The sequence below is a fragment of the Aotus nancymaae genome, unplaced genomic scaffold (genome assembly GCF_030222135.1).
Source record: "Aotus nancymaae isolate 86718 unplaced genomic scaffold, 86718_ANA_hifiasm-v0.15.2.pri h1tg000017l, whole genome shotgun sequence".
NCBI lineage: Eukaryota > Metazoa > Chordata > Mammalia > Primates > Aotidae > Aotus > Aotus nancymaae.
The window spans coordinates 5,625,521-5,649,850 of NW_026988429.1; the positions used below are offsets into that span (position 1 = coordinate 5,625,521).

At 38.1% G+C, this 24,330-nt stretch overlaps 1 long non-coding RNA gene across 2 annotated transcripts in view; it reads left to right on the forward strand.

Annotated features, from left to right (window-relative positions):
* LOC105717122 (uncharacterized) overlaps positions 1-24,330 on the forward strand; it is a 316,882-nt gene that overhangs the window by 118,983 nt on the left and 173,569 nt on the right. Inside the window, exon 2 of one of the 2 annotated variants that reach the window (XR_010343206.1) lies at positions 5,174-5,261. The exons of the other annotated variant lie outside the window; for it this stretch is intronic. This is a non-coding gene — a long non-coding RNA (uncharacterized LOC105717122). The remainder of the gene's footprint in view (positions 1-5,173; positions 5,262-24,330) is intronic. 2 annotated transcript variants of the gene reach the window in all.

Sequence of the window (24,330 nt, forward strand, 5' to 3'; positions counted from 1 at the left end):
TCTTTTTTCAGACCAATATCCTGAAGCATTTCCCCTGTTTTGTCTTCTAGAAGTTTCATAGCTTGAGGTCTTACATTTAGGTCTTTGATCCATTTTTACCTGATTTTTGTATAGTGTGAGAGGTGGGAGTCTAGTTTCATTCTCCTGCATAGGATATCTAGTTACCACCTAATTTTGACATTTTCAAATCCATTAAATGTTTTCTTTTATGTTTTTTTTTCTTTTGAGGACTTGTTCAAGAAATCGTTTTCCTTCTCCATTGTATATTTTTTTCAAATGATTTTGTAGTTTTACCTTTACTCTCTTTATTTTTAATCTACCAGGAAATTGTTTCTATTTACTCTTTCAGATATAATCTAATTTTAGTTTTCTCCATATTGAAAACAAGCTTCTTGATCTTGCTTATCGACCTTCTTCCTGCCGCCCTATATTGTCACCATTATCAAATAGGAAGTTTTATATATGTGAGTCTATTTTGGATTCCCCAGACTTGGTCTGTTTCTCTCTCTGAGACCAATTTCTACACTGTTTTAATTACCTTGGTTTTGCAATATGTTTTAGCATATCACACATTTTTTTGAGAATTTTTTCTGCTCTTCTTGAATCTTTACTTTGTTATGTGCATTTTATAATCATATTGTGTAATTCCACCTACCCACTCCCTCAACTGGAGCTGTACTACATATTTGGATTAACTTGAGAAGAATGGACAGATTTTCAATATTAAATCTTCAGTCATAAAGCAAAATTACACAAATTTAATTTTAAAATCTCAATTGGCTTTATCACAATTCTAGAATTGGGTATTACTTCATTCCATAAAATAGAATAAGTGTTTCAATAAGTCCCGCAGAGGAGGATGGCTTTATAGACAGAAAAAGGGCTGAAGAATAGAGAAATAAAGAACAAAAAGCAGATTGGTTATTTCAAAGTTATAATACTTTCCTTGTAAGACAGAAACAAGGAGAAAAAACAATAGAAAAATAACTGATTGGTTAACATCAGGTCACTTCAGGCTACCATTTTTTGGTGTAGGAATTTAAAATGATTTCTAAAACAACTGTAAGGACCTAGAAATAGAAATTCCATTTCACCTGGCAATCTCATTACTGGATATATATCTAAAGGATTATAAACCATTCTATTATAAAGACATGTGCACATGTATGTTCACTGTAGCACTGTTTACAATAGCAAAGACCTGGAACCAACCCAAATGACCATCGATGATAGACTGGACAAAGAAAATGTGGCACATACATAGAATACTATGCAGCCATAAAAAATGATGAGTTTGTGTTCTTTGTAGGGACATGGATGAATCTGGAAACCATCATTCTCAGCAAACTGACACAAGAAGAGAAAATCAAATACCGCATGTTCTCACTCACAGGCGGGTATTGAACAATGAGAACACGTGGACACAGGGAGGGGAGCATCACACACTGGGGTCTGTTGGGGGGACTAGGGGAGGGACAGCTTGGGGGTAGGGAGGTTGGGGAGGGATAACATGGGGAGAAATGCCAGATGTAGGTGACGGGGGGATGGAGACAGCAAACCACATTGCCATGTATGCACCTATGCATACATTTATTGTACTTTAGGTTCTGGGGTATATGTGTGTGATCTGCATGTGTACCTCAGAACCTAAAGTACAATAAAAATATATAATAAATAAATAAATAAAGTACAAACAGCCTTAAGTCAGCAATTACAATGGTTCAATCTGACGCAATAACCAAAGCTAGAGACTTGACTAAAAAAGACTTGACCCATGTCCAGCTGAGCTCTACAGTGTGGGGGTTTTTTGAATTATGTATCACTGTTGGTAACAAAGTGGCATGGGGGTGGGGCCTGTGGTGGCCGTGGGGGTAGCCACTTGAACCTCTTTCAGGAGAATCCACCAAGAAGAGCGGAGTTGACTGACAGCCCAGAGGCCACACTTGGGACCTGCCCCACATTTGCACCAAGGCTGTAGTTCCCAGGGACGCCCCCATCTAAAAAAAAAAAAAAAAATTAAGATGAGAGAATTTTATTATCATAGTGATTGATGTTTTAAACTGGTCTGATTTGGAAATTGGCTATCTCTGGCTCCTGATTTCTCTGAAGGTCTGATAACAACTTAGTTTTCCTTAGAAACTTTAGCATGCATAATTCTACTTTGATCTTTAGTCTGGCCTGTTGGTACCTAGTACAGAAGCTTGATCCAAAACAAGCTTCTTTTATAATTTTTAACACTCATTTCCACAAATCTGGTACATTTCTCCTTTATTTTGATTCTTTTCTGTTCTTCAATATCATTTTATAATTTTCTTCATAACATTTCTCACATTTTTATTAGTCAATTTCTATATACTTTACATCTTTATTTTTGTAAATGCTATCTTCTAAGTATATTTTCTAATCAGTAATTGCCAGTATAAAAATATTATTAATTTATTTATGTTGGTATTTTACTTAACATCATTTTATCTAATGTATCAAATAGCCTGTTTATTCTCTTGAGTTTTCTGTATCAAGGATAATAACATATGCAAATTACACTAGTTTTTCTCTTATTTTCAAGTACTTAGACTATTTTTCACTTTGTTGGGGTTTCACTATATTAGTCAGAAGTTCCAATATTATGCTTAACAGCAATGGTGATAATAAAATCTTTGCTATGTTCCTAACTTTAAGAAAATGTTTCTAAGGTTTATCCTTCATGGAGGTTTTTGGAATTATTTATGGTTTAGAAAGTTTACTTTTAAAGTTTTTTAAAAACTTTCATTTTTAAATTGAACCTAAGTGCTTAATTATTTTATATGCTTTTCTTACGTATATTTAAACTATTCCTATTTCTGCCATCAATATCACTGATTATTTCTGCCATCAATATCACTGGTTATCATGTAACCTAAGATTGTTATTATTATTTATTGAGATGGAGTCTCGCTCTGTCACCAGGCTGTAGTGCCATGGCTCCATCTCAGCAAACTGCAACCTCTGCCTCCCAGGTTCAAGTAATTTTTCCGCCTCAGTCTTCTGAGTAGCTGGGACTACAGGGACATGCTACCAAGCCCAGCTAATTTTTTTGTATTTTTAGTAGAGACGGGGTTTCACCATATTGGCCAGGCTGGTCTTGAACTCCTGACCTGGTGATCTGCCCGCCTCAGCCTCCCTAAGTGCTGGGATTATAGGTGTGAGCCACCATGCCCAGCCCATGTAACCTACATTTATTAACAGACTCTTCCTCTTCCCAAGACTATTAAAGAAATCTTGTCTTTGCCCATGCACTTATTGGGTCTTGTTGTCCATGTAGGAAATAAGAGGTGAGGAGAAGGATTTAAAGAAACTTGGTTGCTGCAACCAATTTTTAGAAAACAGGATTTTTTTTCTCCCTTTAAAGATATAGATCAATGCAGAATGTGAGAAATTGAGGTAGTTAAAGCCAGCACGGCCTGGAGAACTTGAAGTAATTTAGAGAAAGTAGAAGAGAAACTGGGGGAAAATATACTATAATGAGTAAGACTTCTAGAAAAATGTTTTTAAGAAGATTGGAGGAATGTTACTAATGTCTTTTTCTGAGTAACTGTATAACATAATTGTTCTTCATTTTCTCTGGTTCTTAGACTTGTGTATTTCTTTAGAGTGGCCATCTGTGCTCAGACTGGGCTGTAGAGTGGTGAACATTAGGTGATTTACACCTCAGCTTGGAAATTCTAAATTTTCATACTTGTGAAATTTGAGGAATAGAGAAAGCAAGGGAATTATAACTTGCATATGTGGATTAACTGAAAAAGTCCGATAGCAGGAAGCTTTAGTCACCAGTGCCTTATGTATGACTGTCCGACTTACTTAGTTGTGACTATAAAATGAGGTGATTAATTTAAAAGATTTCTAAGGACTTGTTTGGTTCTGATGCCCTATAATCATCTGTCACTATTGGCCAGAAGGTGAAATAGTAACAAAAGATGTTCACTCACTGTACTGAAAAGATAGTGTGTCCCCGCTGATACTTAGTCACTAAAAAGTCAGCAACCTCCCCTATCCCTAATCTTAGATTCAGAGTTGACCCCTTCTCCCATCTTCAGACACTCAGTGTCCTCATACCATTCTACCGCTGCTACAAACCCCCACTCAGTGTTCACCCCAATTCTGCCCACCTAGATAGACCCACAATGCAGGCATCACACCATCCTTCCTCTAGCAAAGCTAATCTATTGGTTGCCTAATTTGCAAAAGCAGTCTTTAGACCTTTAGAATGTGGAATTCATGTCGTCAGTCTTTTTCTTTGGAGGTAATTACACCAGCAATTTATTTATACATTTTCTTCTAAGGACAGTGTTATTTTAACCAGGTGTAAGGGTTGTTTTGTTTTGTTGTTGTTTGTTTATTTGTTTGTTTTTTGAAACGGAGTCTTCCTCTGTCACTCAGGCTGGAGTACAGTAGGACAATCATGACCCACTGTAACTTTGAATTCCTGGGCTCAAGAGATCCTCCCGCTTTTCAGCCTCCTGAGTAGCCTCCTGCATGGGCATGGCTGTTTTGTTTTTTTTTAATGTAGTGACAGGGTCTAATCACCATGTTCCCCAGACTAGCCTAAAACTCCTGGCTTCAAGTGATCTTCCCACCTCAGCCTCTCAAAACACGGGATTATAGACATGAGCTACTTTGCCTGATCTTTAACCAGGCGTAAGGTTTTAACTGAAATGTGTAATATTAGTCGAAAGAAAGAGGTACTGATAGAAATGTGTAGTTGGCAATTCATTCTTCTACAGACTTTCCAATGATAACATATGGTCAATGTCTTTTTACTTACTTGTAAAGTGAACTGTGTATGTTTTCATTCATATGTAAAATCTTCTTCCTGACCTTTCATGGAATGTATACTCTGTCTTTTCCAACCAAATCTGGTTATTCTCATTTTTTCATTCATTCATTTATCAAGTTTTTATTGAGTACTTTGTGTGTCAGAAATTATGACAGGCACCTGTTAGGTGTTAGATTGTGTTTAAATGCAAAGTCAAACAAAACATAGAGTAAAAAAATTATTCCTCAGCCAGGTTTGAGAGGTCACTATTTTAAAATTATTACAGGATAGAGGCTAAAGTCTATATATTGTAGATGAAACGTTTGGTAATATAGGTGTTCCACACCCAGCTTAAATAATACTCTTGACATTCATTCACAGAGCAAAATACTCAGCTGGATGCTTGTCACAATTCTAATATCCCTGCAAAGATGAGATGCATGAATCACACAGCAATCTCATCAAAAAGGTAAGAAAACAAGGGTATGTTTTATCCTGATGGATTTTACTAGACTAAATCCAATCATTTTTATTCTTTCATTTTCCTTTCCAAGAAATGAGTTCTTTTTTCTTCTTTCAAAAATTAGCTGGCTGCTTCACACTCCATATACAGCTAGTATTAACTTTATCTCTTTGCAATTAGTGTTTGTGCACAGAACAATTAATTAGATTACAGTATTAGTCGTGTCTGTATCTTGTAAGAAACTAAAGGACCAAAATGCTGATGTCTAGAAAAAGAATCACTTCAATAACTTTGATTAATCTGCTATAAACCATCCTCAAGCCCTCCAACAGACATAACACTTTATGCCCTTACCTCCCATCTGCATTTTACAGTTGGAGTTGGGAAGAAACAGGCTTCATGTGTGTGTGCAATTGCTTCTGAGTAGAGGGATTAGTGTAATAATTTGGACTGAACTCTCCAGTTTACAGTTTCAGAACTTTCTCCAAATATATTAATCCAGTCACATACCACCATTAAAATATGATGTGTATACAAGAAGCGGAGCACTTGCTAGCCGACATGTAACATTAATATCTAAGATTACTTGAACATTTACTGTGTGTCAAGAACTATGCTATGTAGTTTGCATGTATTATCTCACCATAATAATGCTATGAGGTGGTATAGTTATTATTTCTTTTAGGTAGTTGTGGAAATGAGATGCAGAGGGGCAAAGCAATTTAGCTAGACTCTCAGCTAGGAGGTAGCAGAGCTGGAGTTCAAAATCAAGCAGTCTGACTCCAGAGCTCATGTTCTTGACAAACATTTTACTGACTTCTACTGCACCTCCAAACCGGCCTGCAGTACTACATTAGCTAATGTGGTAACAAGAGCTCAACTCATGGAAGCAGAGAGCAAGGCAAAGGGACTCTGACAGAGACATGCAGGTCTGTCTTCTTCCTGAGGTCATTAAGTAGGGAGTAGCATTGCTCTGAGGCCTGCCCATAGAGCACAGCATGGCAGGTCCTTCAGTCTTCTCAGGGATTTAGCGGGGGTGTGTTTGGGGGTTAGCGGGGACAAATGCACAAAGAGAAACTAGAATTCTTGGAAAGGATCTCTCCTCACATGACCACAGGGAGATGGGAAAGACCCGGTATGAGAACCAAATGCAGCACTTGGCACTTGTTCAGGGCCTCTCACATGGGGATTGAGAAGTCCTGCTGACAACAAGGTCTTCTTATGTATGCTCTTTGCTGAGGGATGGGCCATCCTTCTGTGCTGTTAGCCATTCGGAGGTGCAGGAGTCATTTTTCCTGTCCAGAGGCCTTTCCTTCTACTTCAAGCCCTCTAGACTCAGCCACTCCTGTCTCCCTTACTATTGTCAGATGTCCCCAAACTCCAACCACTAGTATTTCAGACCCAAAGGGTTTCAGACTTGTCATTCTCTTTAATACTGCAGCAATTCCCTAGAGGAGAGAACCAGAAATCCTGTAGAAACTGCAGAAGTAGAAGGTATCCCAATGAAGTGATACCTAGGAGTCCTTGCCACACAAATGGGACTTTTGGCATAGAAGTTCTCATTATGTTGGATACAGAGATATTTTAGGTCTATGGTATCTGGAGGCTACTGTAAACAGCCTCTCAGGAAGACTATGCATGGACCTCATTGTGCACAATTTTAAACAGTAAAAAAAGAAATTCTCTGGGGTGGAGGGTGAGGTGCAGTGCACAATTATATTGAGGATCCAGTAGTGACAAGGCTCAGAGAATAGAGACGCCAGTGAATGTCTCCAGGTCTGGAAAAATTTTAGGCATCCTTCCTCTCAGGAGCATGGCCCAAAGTCTTGTTTTGATCTACACATTCTATTGACCAATTTTCATTCTAACATTTGTTCCAGAGATAGATAGGAATTGTTCCCTTGGGCCCTATTTTGGCTCTGTATGATTAGTTTATCTTGCACTTTGCTATAATGGAGTAGGATGTCCATACCACATCCTAAAAAAGAGTTTCAAATTTCTTCCCTGAGAAAGGGTACACTGTGTTTTCCCTAGACACTTCATTTACTTTCTGATACCCATGTATGTGAACACTGGTGGATATGCCATGAAGTTATCATTCACGGGCACTGATCCTTTAATGCACAAAGGTTGCAAAAAGGTTACAATAGGCACAAAGGCACATTTTGGAAAATGGAAATGAATTAGGGCTTTTGCTTTTAGCCTCACTGTGAAACTCAGAACCAGAACAACAAAAGGACAAATCGTTTCTCTAAGTTACTATTTGGGAGTAATAGTTGCACCTTCTCCCTTTAGGGCTCTCCTTCCCTCCTGTTCCCTCTCTTCCTCTCTTTTTCTTCCGACCTTCAATGATGCTTATGGTTTTTATACGGTAAGTTGGCCCTACCATTTTTATAATCTATTTCTTTCTTGACTCATTTGACTTTTTAAAAAATTGTTAATAGCTTTATTGAGATATAATTTATTCACCTTATAACTTATTCATTTAAAGTAAATATTTCAATGGTTTTCATATAGTTACAGAGTTGTACAACCATTACTACCATCAATATTAGAACATTTTCATTACAACCAAATGGAATCCCACATCCATTAGCAGTCACTTATGTCTCCTCAATTTATCCAGCCATAAGCAATCAGTAAGCTACTTTCTGTTTCTATGCATTTGTCCAGTTAATATCTTTCATAAAATTAGAATCTTACAATATATGGTCTTTTGCTTTTATTTACTCAGCATAATAAGATCTATTCAAGTTTTAAGATATATCCCTACTTCATTCATTTTTATGGTTTAATAATATTCTCTTTTATGGAGAGACCACATTTTATTTATTTATTTGTTAGACATTTGGTGGAAATTTGAGTTCTTTATACATTTTTGCTACTATGGATAATGCTACTATGAATATCCATTTACAGGTTTTTGTATGGACCTACTTTTTCATTTCTCTAGCATATATACCTAGGGGTAAAATTGCTGAGTCATGTGATAACTCCATGTTTAACCTTTTGAGGAACTGTCAAACTATTTTCCCAACGACTTCACCATTTTAAATTCCCACCAGCAATTCTCAAGGATTCTAATTTCTCTATATTTTACCACCACATGTTATTATCTGTCTTTTTGATTATAGCCATATATTTTCACTTGATGATGTCTCTTCAAGTACAAAAGATTTTAATTTTTATAAAATCCAATTTATCTATTTGTCACTTGTCCTTTTTTTTGATGTATTTAAGAAGAATTACTTGCAAGTTTTCCTAAAAGAGTTTCATAATTTTACGTTTTACATTTAAGTTTCTGATCCATTTTGGGTATTTTTGTGTTTGATGTAAGGAAAGTGTCCAAATTCATCCTTTTATATGTGGATAGATATCAGGATGTCCCAGCACCATTTATTGAAAATATAATTTTTCCCTTTGAATTATATTGACACCCTTGTTAAAAACTAATTAACCATATATATAATGGTTTATTTCTGGAATCCCAGTTTTGTTTCAGTGATCTATATGTCTTTTCTTATGCCTGTACCACACTGCTTTTGCAGTAAGTTTAGAAAATGTAAAGAGTGAGTCCTCCGGCTTTTCTCTTATTCAAGACTGTTTTGGCTATTCTGATATTCCTTCATTTCCAAATGAACGTTAGGATTTACTTATCAATTTCTTCCAAAATGGAAGCTGAGATTGTGTTGAATCTGTAGATTAGTTTGAATAGAATTGGCATCTTAAAATATTAGGTCTTTCAATTCATAAACACAGGCTTTCTTTCCATTCATTTAAATCTTCTTTGCTATTTTCAACAAGTTTTTATAGTTTTCAGAGTATAAGTTTTATATTTCTTTTGTTAAATTCATTCCTAAATGTTTTATTATTTTTAATATAATTATAAATTGAATTGTGTTTTAATTTTATTTTGGATTGTTCATCTCTAGTGTAAAGAAATACAACTGGTATTTGTATATCCTGTAAATGTGCTAAATTCATTTATTATCCCTAATAGTTCTCTTGTGAATTTCATAAGATTTTTCTATATACAGATCATATCACCTGTATAAAGATATAATTTTACTTCTTTTCAAATTTGAATGCTATTTTTTCTTTATTCTTTGTCTAATTGCCCTTATTAGAACCTTCACTGTATGCTAAATGGAACTGAAAAAAGCAGACATTCATGTCTTGTTCCTAATCTTAAGGGAAAAGCATTCAGTCTTGGATCTTTAAGAGTTATGTTCCATGTAGGGTTTCTATAGATATCCTTTATTAAGATGAAAAAGCCACCTTCTATTTCTGGTGTGTTGAGTGTTGTCATAGTGGTGGTTTTATCAATAATGAGTATTGGGTTTATAAAATGCTCTTTCTGTATTTATTGGAATATTTATGTGGCTATTGTTCTTTGTTCTACTGATATGGTGCATTCCATCAGATGATTTTCACAGGTTAAACAAATCTCACATTACTAGGAAAAATCCCATTTGATCATGTTATATGATTCTTTTTACATGTTTAGAATCAGTTTGCTATTTTATTGAGGACTTTTGCATCGTTATTCATAACAGAGAGTGCTCTATAGTTTTATTTTCTTGTGATGTGTTTGCCTGAATTTAGTATCAGGGTAATATTGGCCTCATGGATTGTGTTACATTACTTGACTTCTTGCATGGACTCTCCTCAGCCACAATATAAGCTCATTTGGGTAAAATCAAAGCCAAAGACTTACAAACCAGTAACTTGATAAATGTGGGATGAACTGAGTTGATTTGGCGACTCCTTTCATCAGAGTTTTCTACCAAGTCATAAGGAAATGGCCAATTTTCTTTCTTTCTCAAATTCTACTTGGGTTCTCACTCCAACATTTATGAAAAATGAATATCCCTTATTTTATAAATTTGGTTGAAAATAGAGCAGGCCAATCATTTGCTTTGCCTTAATTCAAATTCCAGCCCATCTGTAAATTTATCAAAACTTATAAAAAGTCACAAATTTTGGCAAATATTTTGACCTTTTTATAATTTTATGTTAATGCATTAATGTAATAAGTACTCAAAAAGAAGTGAAAAAACATTGGAATAAACACATTTATCAGTATAGACATAATTTTAACAGATGAAATTTGTTAATTTTTAAACTAAATATCTACATACTAAATAAAAAAATTCTGCAGTATTACAAAGGAGATTATAGCAAAATATGATTTTTGCTCATTCAAAAATATTTCTTGGTCACCTTTATACTTAAATAAATAAAAGATAAATGTTAGGTTGAAGTTATTTGTCTGTATAGGGATATGAGATTATTATATTTTCTTGTAAAATAATCTACCAAATATAAATATTTAATCTTATTGGTTTTAAAATTTATAGATAGAAATGATATGCACACATACATTTATGCATGCATACATAACGCATATATCTACATATGTATTGTCATGTCCAGATATTGGACTTAAGAGTGATGATTTAATCATTTTTCTTCACCATCGTTCTTCCTGGTGCTATCATTCAATTGTAATCCAGTCACAAAGGTGAAAACAGTAGAATTTAGGTAGGGAAAAGAAAATAAGAAGTATTAAAAAACAGATTTCATATTGAATATGCATTGACTTCTTCTTACCCCAGGGTGGCTATTACCCCCCTGTTTAAAGCTTACCAGATTCCAGTTCACTTTGAATTAAGAAACATTGATTGATGTTGTTGGTTTCCAGGCACTGGCCCCACTCTCTGATATGAAGAGATGCATGTATCATTATTATGGTCATTAAGGTGCTCACTATTGGATGGGAAGATACATAACCTACATCCTACAGGAAATCATGAAGGCCTAAGGGATATTCTAAAATGGGGTTTATCAAACACTATGGCTTAAAGCCAAATCTCGCCTGCTGCCTGTTCTTATAAATACAATTTTATTGGAGCAAAGTTATCCTCATTCCTCTTATTCTCTGTAGCTGCTTTCTTGCTACATCAGAGTGGAATAGTCATGGTAGAAATTGTATGTCCCATAAAGCCTAAAATGTTTACCATCTGGCCCTTTACTGAACACGTTACCAATCCCTTTTCAAAGAAGTCCGTTACTTCTTCATATTCATCTGAAGGAATAAAGAAAATGCTAGCCTCTTCATTTAAACTATCCTAATATCAACTGAGCTACTACTGAAATACAGAGCTAACAGTCACTTAGAAATTAGGAAAGATTGTCTGATCACTGCTGAGGCTAGTACTAAAGATAAGGAAAGGACTCTATTCAATAAACACAGAGATCCTTCTTCAATTAGAGAGGAAGACCCAGATAAAAGTAGATGTAGAGATTAACCAACATACTACTCACTTCTCTGGATCAAGAGAAAAATTCTGTGGATATTTTTCAAAGCCCATTATACGTTGGCAGAACAGTTCTGCTTCACGCAGTCCAGACTTCAGAGATCCAGGTTTCTTGCACCTGTTGCTCCCTCCTCCAGGCCCTCAGCACCCCATTGATTCAGCTGGCAGAAGGGAAAGAGTATCAGTGCATAACTGAAGAATGGCCTGCATTATGCCCATTCATTCCATTGGCCACAACACACCTGATTCCAAGGAGCTAGAACTCTGTCGTATTGTCATATTTCTTCCCCTTCCTTTTCAATCTTACTCTGAAGACCTTAGGACTCAGGTTAAAGCCATATTTTTGTTACCTCCTCCGAATATCTTCATTCACAGCAACCTCCCCTCTCCTTGCTTACTGTAAACTTACTGCAGGTAATTTATTTAAAAAAAAAAAAAATAAGTGACTGAACTGCCTCTGTATATAAGGGAAGTTAGATAAATCACCAAAAATGACACTTAGATTTTTATGTTTCAAACAAATTGATAGTTGTCATATGGTAGTATACATAACAACCCCATCCTCCTAATTTTTCCCAGGAATTTCTGGAAGGAAAGAATAAAACACAATGGACACTAAAACTTTTTCTGCCCGCAAAAGTATGATGCATTTGAGAATTGTTCACTGTCTTATGAGGGATAGGAGAAGAGAATCCCAGAAAAAGCAAGAAGCAGGAAGATATTAGGCAAAGGAGAAGAAGAGAGGCCCTCCACCAGGTCAAGCTAGGGCCCCAGGTGTTGGCTGGGAAATTTCAGCTAACACCTGTGTTGTTTGACATTGATCTTGATTTTTTTTCCTTCCCTGCCCTAGCACTACCTCTCAGTATCTTCATAACCTTCAGTAAATATTTATCAAATAAACATTTTTGAGTGATATATTTTTAGGAAATGAAGGGAGAAAGAGTAGCATACTATGATGAAAATCAAGCCAGTCTTGGGAGCTGAGGGCCACAATCAGGAATAATTTCTTTGTATTCAGGCTAATGCAAAGAAAATCACACTTCCTTTTCCTATCTCAAGCATCTTTGCAGAGCACACAGCAGACTTCGCATAGTATGTGCCTTTACATTTCAATTTTTTTTACTAAGATCTTGAAGAAAATAGCAGTCTTGGCCAGACATGGTGGCTCACACCTGAAATCCCAGCATTTTGGGAGGCCGAGGCGAGTGGATCACCTGAGGTCAGGAGTTCGAGACTAGCCTGGACAGAAAGGTGAAATCCTGTCTCTAATAAAAATACAAAAAAAAAAAAAAAAATAGCCAGGTGGAGTGGCACATGCCTTTAATCCCAGCTACTTGGGAGGCTGAGGCAGGAGAATCTCTTGGACCCAGGAGGCAGAGGTTTCAGTGAGCTGAGATCATACCATTGCAATCCAGCCTGGGCAACAAGAGAGAAAGTCCATCTGAAATAAGAAAGAAAGAAAAAGAAAATAGCAGTCTCAGAAAGTGGAAGACTTGTGACAAGGGTTCCTGCTTTGATCTGTGTTAGCTTTCCATGAGACTCACTCATCCTATGTACCAAATGGCTTTTGGAGGGCATAACTGGAGACTTGAAGTTTATTGTACCTCTATCCAAGTCCTAGGCACAGGGCATATGATAGCTTTTTCCTAGTACTTAATGATGTTGCTATAAAAAATTCTAGTTTGCCATAATATAAAGCCCAGGTAGAAGAGTCTACCTGAAGACAGAAAGTGAAGTTCTGCCTCTTCAGTGCTGCTGAAGTCTTGCACCCAAAGTAGGAGACAGCCTTGTAGATGCTGGAATCCACTGGCAAGACCTATGTACCAGGTCACGTGTGAGATGATCAGAGGCTTTGCACAGAGGAACTGTGGGGACGGATCAGAATCTAGAGCAGAAAGGGAGGTCAGGTCAGGCCTATGGTGGCCTTTGGCAGGTAAAAGAGTACTAGCCTGACAAATCTATAAGAACAAGAACACCATGAAAGTACTCAAGAGCCCAAGTCACCAATTGTGTTCTCTGGGAGTAATAAAGACACCCTGAAGTACCAAAAGTATAGTCAGGTTATAACAGTTAACAAATTAAAATTCTATAAAAAACACCAAAGACTAAATCCTGTGTTGAATTTGAATGTAACTTTTCTTCACTGATTCTAAATGTACCCTAAGCTCTTAGAGTATCTTGAGGTGATAATTCTAGATAATCCTATCACATTTTTGGCTACTGTTATTAAGTAATCACAACTACCTTTGTTAAGTACTTACTATTATATTTTCCAGAAACCATTTTAAAGGGTATAGATGTTTTGCCTTATTTAACAATCGCACCAACTTTTTGAGTTAGATATTAATGAGATTATTCACATTTTTCAGAAAAATAGCTAAGGCTTAAAGAGATCAAGCAAATTTGTAGGCCAAACCAGGATTCGTTCCAATGTCTGATGACTCCAAACCAATTGATCTTAACTAGTCTATCACCTCTTATGTAAGGCATTGGCTCCAAATGCAAGCATCTTAAAGTTCACCCATAGAGACAAGACTCATAGAAACCAATACATATGAAAGTAATTTGGAGCTGAGTTGTATGAAATTTATTGGTTCTATTACAGCAGCTGAAAGAAAGAAATGTGTTAGCTGAAGAAGGCTAGAAATACTTTATGAAAAGGGTTGGATATAAGCTGGCTGCTAAGAATTGGTTAGGGGTTCTGTTTGCTCAGTGTCTGATGAGTGTCTTTGACAGTAACTCCTTTATAAGTGCTTTCTTATGATGTACCATTTAATTTTGATGAAGGCCCTGTGAAATAAGCAGAGCAGGTTTTATGATATTGGTGTTACACAGACAAGAAGCCCAAAGCCGGGAAGGGACATTGCCTATCTCCAGCTACCCTAGTGAGTTAGAAGCAGAGACAAGGTGCAGACCTTTGGAGTCAACTTCACCTAGTCCCTGCCACCATTGTGTTTACGCACACACAAACACACACAAATGCACATGAGCACACATACACAAACACACACATTCTCAGAGCAGTAGCTGTGTGGGAAACCCTAGAATTCAGTCCTAGACTCCCACAAACTACAGGGCTTTAAACAGACATAGAAATCATCCCAGCAGACATATGATCCCCAACTGTGCCACTACTGAGCATTCGAAGTCCATGTCTTTAGCCTTTTTATTTACAAAAATTATAGTGATCGCATCATTGGAGATGAAAGGACATCTGTGATCACAGAAACTAATTAGGGAACAATTAATAATTCAAAACTGCAATAAAGCTGTTTTATAGGCGAGAGCTATCCTGGAAATGATCCCCCAGCCTGAGATTACCCTCCTGAAGGAGATATCTTCAAAGGAACTAAGATAATTGTCACCAAGAAGGGCTGGAAGACTCTGCTCCAGAAGTTTCCAAGCAGGAAATGAATAGTCTCTTAGGTGTTAGAGACTGTGGGAGGCTGCCACATTTGTTTCATTGTCTTACCATTATTTCATTGAGACACTGAACTGCCTTTGCCTTATCTGTGTATCTTTAATAGTGGTGCTCCATCTTTATACATCTCTGTGTATATATGCTATTAGCAAAGAACCACTTGGCAAGAATTTTTCCTGAATACTGTCTCACATCAGTTACTTATGGGAAAGTGGACTGGATTTTGCATTGTCAATTTTCCAAAACTCTCACATTAGAAAATATTCTCAGCCCAGCTATTTCTTTTCAAATTATAAATTTGCTGGTTGATCTGACTAGTAAAGAGAGATGGTAGGTGTGGGGACTCAGGCTACCTTGAAAGGCACAGAGCATATGCTCATCCACATCTAACACAATGTTTTTCAAAGCATTTTTATTTCCATCATTGTATTCCATTCTCATGGTTCCTTGAGAGGTTGGAGGCAGACACATTTATTGTCATTTGATAAATGGGGATGGGGGCGAAAACAGGTTCGGGACTTAGGGTAAAATTAAGTGAAATGGTGAAGCTGAACTTGAACTTGGTGTTTGTCTCCTGATCCAATGTTCTTCCACCACAGCAACCTCAGTTCACCCATTTCCCTGTGGCTTTCACTAGTAAGGCATTACTCTTATGGTTTGAGAGAGAAGTTTCCAAGTTTCTACACCTGGTTATTTCCCTGCAGTTATCTTCTATCTCTCTTAACATCTTCCATCACAGGCATTTGGATATTTTACCATGCTAGGAATAAGAGGAGTCATATAGAGGATAAATAGGATTCAGTGCTGCCCTGTCCCACCCTCAAATGTCAAATTCCCAGTATGTTTAGGCTCTTCCATGTTTCTGCTTTGCCCTGTCAATCCTGATCACAGAGCAGCATCTAACATCAGCAACCTCTCAGAGGTAGAGTAAGTTACTCGTCTTCTCAGAAATATTCACATTCTACAGCGGATTCCTCACATAGGAAGATAAGACTTTGTCTAAAGAGCAAAGAAATATCAGCTATTGGTCATGTTACACTTTGGCTTATATATTAAGAATGAGAAATGTACATGGAAAATTTTTCCTAACATTACACTATAGATGAGGAAATCCAAGCTCAAAGAGTCTAAATAACTTCCCAAGGTGATAACGCTGGTAATAAGAGCTTGCAAAAGTAAGTTTAGAAGGTAAAGATAAATAAGGTGCATACCTAGGTGCGGCAGACACTGTGGGTTCCCTAGTCAACACATTTGTACTTTCCTCTTAACCAAAAATAGAACAAAGTAAAACAAGACAAACAAAAAAACAGATCCACAATTTTTTTTTTCTGGCATGTAACTTTCTCCATGTTGCCATGAGCTTCCAAGGAGACGCCTCATTCAGAATTCTGTTCAGTCAAATCTGATGGTGCTTCCCTTTTTAGTGATTAGTGTAGTATTAGGGATGTAATATACCATAGGATTTGTCTGATGAAAAGACTTCCTGGGAAAGTCTTTCGGATATAGGGAGGTATAGTGTCTCAAAGAGTTTTTTTTTTTTTTTTTCTCTTTTAAAGCAGATAACAGAAAGAGTTTTGTCTCCTTTTCTTCTTCTTACCTATGGTCATTGCTATGTCTTGTCAGGATGCCTAGAATAATGGCAATTATCTTGTTAACAGACTAAAGGAAAAATCAACATTTAAGAAGTAAAGAGTCTTGGGAACGACAGAGAAAAGGAAAGTAACCCTTCAGCAGTGTGTACCTGAAGCTGACATCTTTTGGATTTCTTGTTACGGAAGAGAGAAAATTTTCTTATTGTTTAAGCCAATTGAATCCATACATTCGGTTCCTGAAAACGAAGGCCTCTTAAAAGGTGTCTTGTTCTTTTACAAAGTACCTTTGATGACAAGACATAACATAACGACTCTTGGATAGATGAAAGGCAGAACATTTTGTTACTTGCAGCTCTGAATGAGAGAAGGGTGCCTGGCAGGGCCACATAGGGGCACCCACCAGAAGGCAGGGTAGCAGCTTGCTGGGGTTGCAGGGGCAGCCTATGCATGGCAAGCAGGGTGTGACTAGGTTTCACAGGCTCCCTTTGGATTGGCTAATTTGAGTAATTTCTGGGTCATAAGTGCTGTCCTACTTGTCTGTTACTAGGCCCCCGAGCATGAGGCCTGGGGCACAGTGGCCCTGGAGTGTGAGGTGTGTGAGAATCCCATAAGGCATGTAGTTTGGGTGTGAACTTAATCAGCTGCTCAAGAAGGGAACTTGACTAATCTTTATCCAGTACTTCAAAACAAGCTAGTGAGTCAAGACAGCACAGATAAATATAAACATAAAAATAAATATTACACAGGTTAAAACAAAAGGCGAAGCAGCTGCCATTGTTTGCTGTTAGCCACTGGATAAGCTTTTCAGACAACTCCAAGCATTTCTTTCCTATGCTTCCAGAACCCGTGGGCAGTCCCAGTAGGTCCCTGAAGGTCACAGACCCAGAGTGCACACACGTACACACACCACACACACACATACACACACTCCACATGTCAGTCACTTTTTAGTAAATAATCTTGATCGTTGGCACCCAGAAGCCACCACTTCTTCCATTCCCAAGCACAGCAGGAGGCAGTATGAAGAGAAGCCCTACTTATCACTACCAGAAATGAAGATGCAACATGTGACTGCAGTGCCTCCAAATAAATCAGTCCAGGTTTGGCAGAGTCTGGTACTGCTGGTAAAATGGAGCTACATAAATCCACTACCCTTCAGTAAGTCTCAAATCTGCAGTTTTCTGAAGCTGCTTTACAAAGCTATCTTCTGAAACACAAAGGATAGTCCCATTTTTATTGGAAGATTAAGATAAGAGATAAGTTCAAAACCTCCTAAAATCTCCCCCAGGTACAGACACATAGGAGACAGAGCATATCAAAAGAGAAAGGCACTGAACTATCAGAAATAGGAATAGGTGTATTAATGGGGAGAAGACCAAGGTTGATTTATCCCAAAAGCTTCCTAAGGCTCAGATCTTATGGGCAATGGGATTACCTTTTCAAACCATTTTAAAGATGTCTTCTCTTGGAATAATTGTTCAAATTTGGTTGCCTAAAAGCAAAGAAAGAGGCGAGAGAGGCTGCAAACTGTCTACAGAGATAACAAGAGTCCATATAAAAATAAAAATGTTATTAGTCTCATTGTCTTCTTCAAATAGCATTTCAGGATTTGTGTGTGCTGCTGGGATGGGCCCTAAATGCTAAACATTAAGGCAATTAAACTCCTTTCTCTGAGTAGCTTATACAACAAGGTAGTCATTGTCCCAGGTAAAATCAATCAGGAAAAATGTATTGAATGCAATGTCCCCAGTGCATTGTGAAATGATAGCAGTGGAACAATGCTGCCCAGCACACTCTGTGGCCAGGTCACTGTAGGGAGGGGGATCAGTAGTTACAGCAGCATCACCTCCTCCATGCAGGCAGCCTCCCCAGAATCTCAGGCTGCCCTCTAGGTTTTTTCATTGTACCTTGTACTTGTCTCATCCCAACACTTACGACGTTGTTGACCATTGCATCTTGGGTTATTTTCAGGCACTCAGTAAAGTGTCCTGAATTACTGGCATATTGAGGAGGTGTGTCTTTCTGTCAACTTTTGATCACCATATTTTTGTGACACATACGTGTGGGAATGTGGGTATGTGAAATGTGAAGAGAGACCAGTACCTAATTTTGTATAAGAGTCCATTCAGGAGGGTTTAGAGTCAGTGTATGTCTAGAGGTGGACATTTGTGATGATAAAACAGAATGAAGCTGTTGGATTTTTTTAGGTACCAAACACAGGAACTTGGTTATATCAGCATTTATTCATTCCTTTATTAGTTCATCACCCATTCGTTCATCATTTATTGAGCATGTATTCAGCATGGTTCTACCTTCATGGACTACAAAATCTATCAATGTCTGCCTTGACATTGAACAAATAATAATGAGGGTGATGTAGGATGTGAAAAGGAAAGAGTAACTAAAGTGCTAAGGGGACATTATATTCATGAATGCAGAATATCACTAAACAAGCAAGCAAAAAAAAATGTACCAGACATCTAGAGATAAGAACTGGGGACTGGATGAAAAATATTCAAAACTAATAGCAGGTTTTAAACATTTTAGGAAGCACACAAGACTGTTTGGGCTCATTTTATTATTTTAATTTTTAGAAATTAGCAGAATATAAGTGCAAAGAAGATATGAAATTCTTAGAATTTACTCTTTACACAACCTTGGAGTTTTTAAATATTTTCTTTCTCCTTTAAATTCAGGAGAAGTTACAAAGGAATATTTCAGGTGTCCTTTAAATACTTGTCTTTCTTAGGCCATAGGAATGGGATAGTCATTTATAACATGATTTTTAAATTGAGGTACAAAAATTAGCCATGTTTGATGCTGGTTAGCAGTTTTCTAAAGCGACTCTTACATAGATCTCTGTAAAGTGAATAAACAAGCTTTTAATACAGCTCAGTTATATGAAAAGCTGTACACTATAAGAGATCTAGAAAACTAGAGTTTCAAGTTGTGTTTTTAAAAAGCCCTTAAACTTAATTGAAAAAGCAAGCATAGAATACAAAATTGCAACAAGATCTATGGTGATCCCATGACATCTTGATCTCAAAGGCCTTTGTGGAGAGGTACAGGCATGATCAGTTGAGGGATCACTTAACCACAGAGTGGGGATGCTGGTCTCCTGGAGAAGAGCACGGCATCTGGTGACCTGGGCTCCCATTTGGCTCGACAACATGTTAACTGTAATTTCAACACAATAACTTCTCTTCCTGGATCTTGGTTTTCTAGATGATAAAATGTCTGTAATAACATCTTTCTTGCCTACGTCTCCAGAGGATTTCACATGACTCTTATACTTGGGTCAGGACATCCATCTCAGGGAAGAGATTTAACTCTACTAACCTTGATAGTCTGTCTTAGATGCTGTCATTTTCAGAGACGTACTCTAATGCATAACATGTATAGAATGGCTTTTAAAAGTAATGCTAATGCCAGGACTTTATATTATTGGTATCTCTTGATGAAGGAGAGTGATTATAAATCTTACTTGAGTATAATTTTGCCTGAAGCGTAAACTTTGGAATTAAATCAGTTGCCATAACCCTTGGATCCAAGAGGTATAATGGCTGAATTTCTTTGGAATTGATGGCAGACTGACAATTCCTATTTTCCTGGGAATATAGGATTGAGCCTGAATATTGGTCTTCATTCTCCTATTCACCTGTGAGACTAAGACTATTGAAAAGCAAAAGAAAAATTTAATTTCATTAGATATCCAACATACATAAGCTCAACTGGTTTCAACTTTATGGTCTTAACAAAGGATTCTGCTCTTGCCTTGGGGCTGCTGTTCATTTGTCAAGGATATCAAGTCTCATCGGGCACCAGATAATGCTAAAAGGGACAGTAGGTGGCATTATATGGAAGTACCAGGGAAAGGAACCTGCCTCCTCATGTCAAAAATCTCCTCCTCACTTGTCTGTAAATGGCCTCAAAGTTGTTAAAGTGTTTTCGCCTGCTAATATGTGCACACATCACCTGGATGCAGAAGGGGATGGGGGGATGGTAAGTTGCCTCCCTGTCATTAATATTCACACAATTCTGATTGGCACAATGTCTAGCCACCTCCTTGGAAAGAACTCTGCAAAATCAGAAGACTAGCAGGCAAGAATGGGGTGTGGAGGAATGGGTCTATGTTACAAAGATGTCCTGGGCATGGGGTGGGGGTGTGAGGGGAGAAAGGCCTAAGGAAATCATTTCTCTGGACTCCAGGCAGCAGTATGAGGAATCTCCAGTCAAGGAGAAAAGAGTTAGAAGGGAAGCAGAGTAAAAAATCTCCATCGAAATGTTATGGGGGCTGATAGGCCCTCTATGTATCTTCTTAAATTTGATCCAGAGTAGACCTTAAGAAATCTCTCATTGTTCAGAAGACAGCCCATGTACAAACACTTCATGAAAGGTAAAGGTGGAAGACAATGATATGGGGAGAAAAATATAAGGCTGTAGGACCTCAGAGAAGGGAAGGAAAGGAAGCATGTTTTCAAGGAGCAAAGGAGAGAGAGCATCTGGGAAGACTGTGGAAGAGCATACAGAAGCATAAGAAGGAGTTTGTAAGCTAGGGAAGGAAGCTGAAGGCCGTAATGGCTAAGATATTGGAAACAGATTGTCAAGTTTCAAAACTGGCTCCTTGTCTTGCCAGACATATGAATTTAGGGATCATGTATCTGCAGCTTAATTTCCTCATCTTATAAAAAAGATGGGTATTCACATTTGCTATTGCAGATATGATTTTAAGGACCTAGGATGTATTAAGGGCTGGCAGTGTGTTAGCTTTTATGATGATGAGGAGGATAATGAAAAATACTGTTCAATGAGGCACCCACAAAGGTAGAGTGTGGCTTGAGTATAGCATGTTAGGAAATTAGAAAAGGGAGAAGAGGTTGGAAAAAAAAAAGTCCTATTACAATGGGCCTGTCCTAGTTTTCTAGGAATGCCAAAACAAATTACCACAAATTGGATGTCTGAAAACACATCAATTGATTCTCTCACCGTTCTGGAGACCAGAAGTCTGAAATCAAAGTGCTGGCAGGGCCAAGCTCTCTCCAGAGGCTCAAGGGATGTTTCTGACCCTTGCCTTTTCCTTCCACCTTGTGCTTGCTGATAATTCCTTGGCTTGTGACAGCACAATTCTAATCTCTGCCTCTGTGTTCACATGGCATTGTTCCCTCTGGGTATGTGTGTCTATGTGTCCAAACTTTCTCTTCTTATAAGGACACTAGTTATATTAAGTTTATAGCCTACCTGAATCCACATGAACTCATCTTAACTTGTTTACATCTGCAAACATCCTATTTCCAAATACGGCCATGCTAACAGGTTTTGGGTGACAGTTTGGAAGTTTGGAAAGACACTGGCTTGAAGTTTGGAAGGATACTGTTCAACCCAGTACAGTGCCTGAATGTTCAGTTAAACAGTTGAGGCCTCAAATCGCAGGTACGCTGCTCCCTGCTTCATATCCTGTTCCTCAGTACAATGGTTCTTTTCCTAGAAACAACATAAATGGGTATCAAGCTTACTATCTCAACCCTGGTAACAAGTACATGGATATTTACCTGCCAGCTGTAAATAACTCTAATATGGAAGGGAATGATGTAGAATAAACATTGCTTGCCTAAGTTGTGATCAGGTAGTAGGGAACAGAAAGGAGTGAGCAGAGGGATCATTAGTGAGCAACATTGTCCCTGGAAAGCTTGGACACAGGCCACATTTACCTATGGTGGCATCTTCTATCCTTGGTAGATATTTCATCTGCACACCTACACTGGGTGTGTGGTGGCTCCTGAACTTCTGATGGAATGCCCAGCATCTGTCCTGATTACCATTCCCCCCCAAGATTCTGGATCTCAGCTATCCTCACTAATTCCAGGCTCTTTACTGGTAATAGCATGAAGCATTTTCTTCCTGGAGGATGTCTCTATGTTCTGATGACAGACACTTAGAGATCTCAAAGTCTTAAGCTAAAAGAAGTATCTTATTGGCAAAGTCGGGATTTAGGGAGGCATTTCACCCATGCTGCCTTCCAAATTCTCTTAAAATGAGTCTACAATCTGGCTACTTGCTTTTCTTATCTACAAGAATGGCTTCAGTGTAGACATCATTCTTCTCTTAGCTTCCATTGTAACAAAGTGAATCACTCCTGCAATTTGCCCCAGCCGGGTAGATGCCTCCAAGTCCTGAAAATATGACAGGCTCCAGGGATGAAAAGCACTAGCCAGAGGCCTCTGTCTGCAAAACAGCTTCTTGCATGGAGAACCCTCAGTACACAATAGTGAACGGATTGGTGGTTGTGGTGGTGTCATCGTTCACTGCCTCGTGAGTTTTCATCTTTACCTGGCACTAATTCCAGGCTGTGCTGAGAGGAGATCAGTCCTACCAGCTGTCCACACTGAGACAGGAGAACATGTAAAACAGGAGCAGGTCTAGGTTTGGTAAAGAGCGAAGCAAAGGAAGGAATTTAAAATACAGAGGGGAGACAGGTTACATACAATGTCAGCAGAACAAGAGCTACAGAAAGTGAACAAAGCAAGCTCAAGACCCAGAGTTTGTGGGAACAACTGAGGGTGGAGTCAGCAGAATTTTATCAGAAGGGCAAAGTAGAGGGAGAAGGACAATATGAACTGTTAGTCCTGGCTGAAACGTAGGGGACTCAATGCCACCTCTTCTCTGGGTAGATTCTAAGCCCTGACTCTGTCTCCTCAGCAGCCTGGAAGCAGCACATCTCACTCTTCAGAGAGGCAAAAAGAAGCCGCCACTGGCTGGGCGATATTGTTTGGCTATTTCCCCATCTAAATATCATCTTGAACTGTAGCTCCCATAATTCCCACGTGTCATGGCAGGGACCCAGTAGGAGGTAATTGAATCAGGGGGGCAGTCTTTGCTGTGCTTCTCGCATGATAGTGAATAACTAAGTCTCATGAGATCTGATGGTCTTATAAAGGGGAGTTGCCCTGCACATGTTCTCTTGCCTGCCACCAGGCAAACCTGTCTTGCTTCCCTTTCTCCGTTCGCCATGATTGTGAGACCTCCCTAGCTATGTAGAAGTGTAAAACCTCTTTCCTTTGTAAATTACCCAGTCTCAGTTATGTCTTCATTAGCAGCATGAGAACAGATTAATACATTGAGCTAAACAACTGTGGAGCCATGGGCTCATTCATCTGGAAGGGGAATTAGACCTCCTCATAAAGCTCTTAAATTAAAAAAGAATTTGAACCTATGGGTCACCCCCTTAGGAATTAGTTCTGTTCTGCATTTTTCAACCTCTATGTAGCATCTTGCCACTAAGAGTTTAAGATTTTTTTTTCTCATTTGATGTCATACCCTTCATTTATACCAGGATTTCACAATTCTGCCTGCCATCTCTCTTGGTGGGTGTTTCATCAGCTCATCTCATGACTCACCTACCCACACCCCATGCCAGCCTTCATTCCTCTGGGATCCAACTCAGCTAGAAATACCTGAGAAAAAAATCAGTGTGGCCTTCTCTTGTGAAGCCTTCCATTAAGGTGTGTGTGGGTTATTTATCCAGCATTGTCTAAAACCTGAATGAGACCGAATGGTTAACACAGGTCCTGGTCCCCTCCCTTCACTTCAGTCAGATCCTCACACAGCTCTAACTTAAACCATACCATCATTTAATTGCTCTACTTTAACTCTAATTTTGAAAATCTCTTTCCCTAAAGTCCTCTGTTCTCTCACTTCTTATGTCTTCCAGAAAATTCCTGAAACTTTTCTTATTCTGCTTCTAA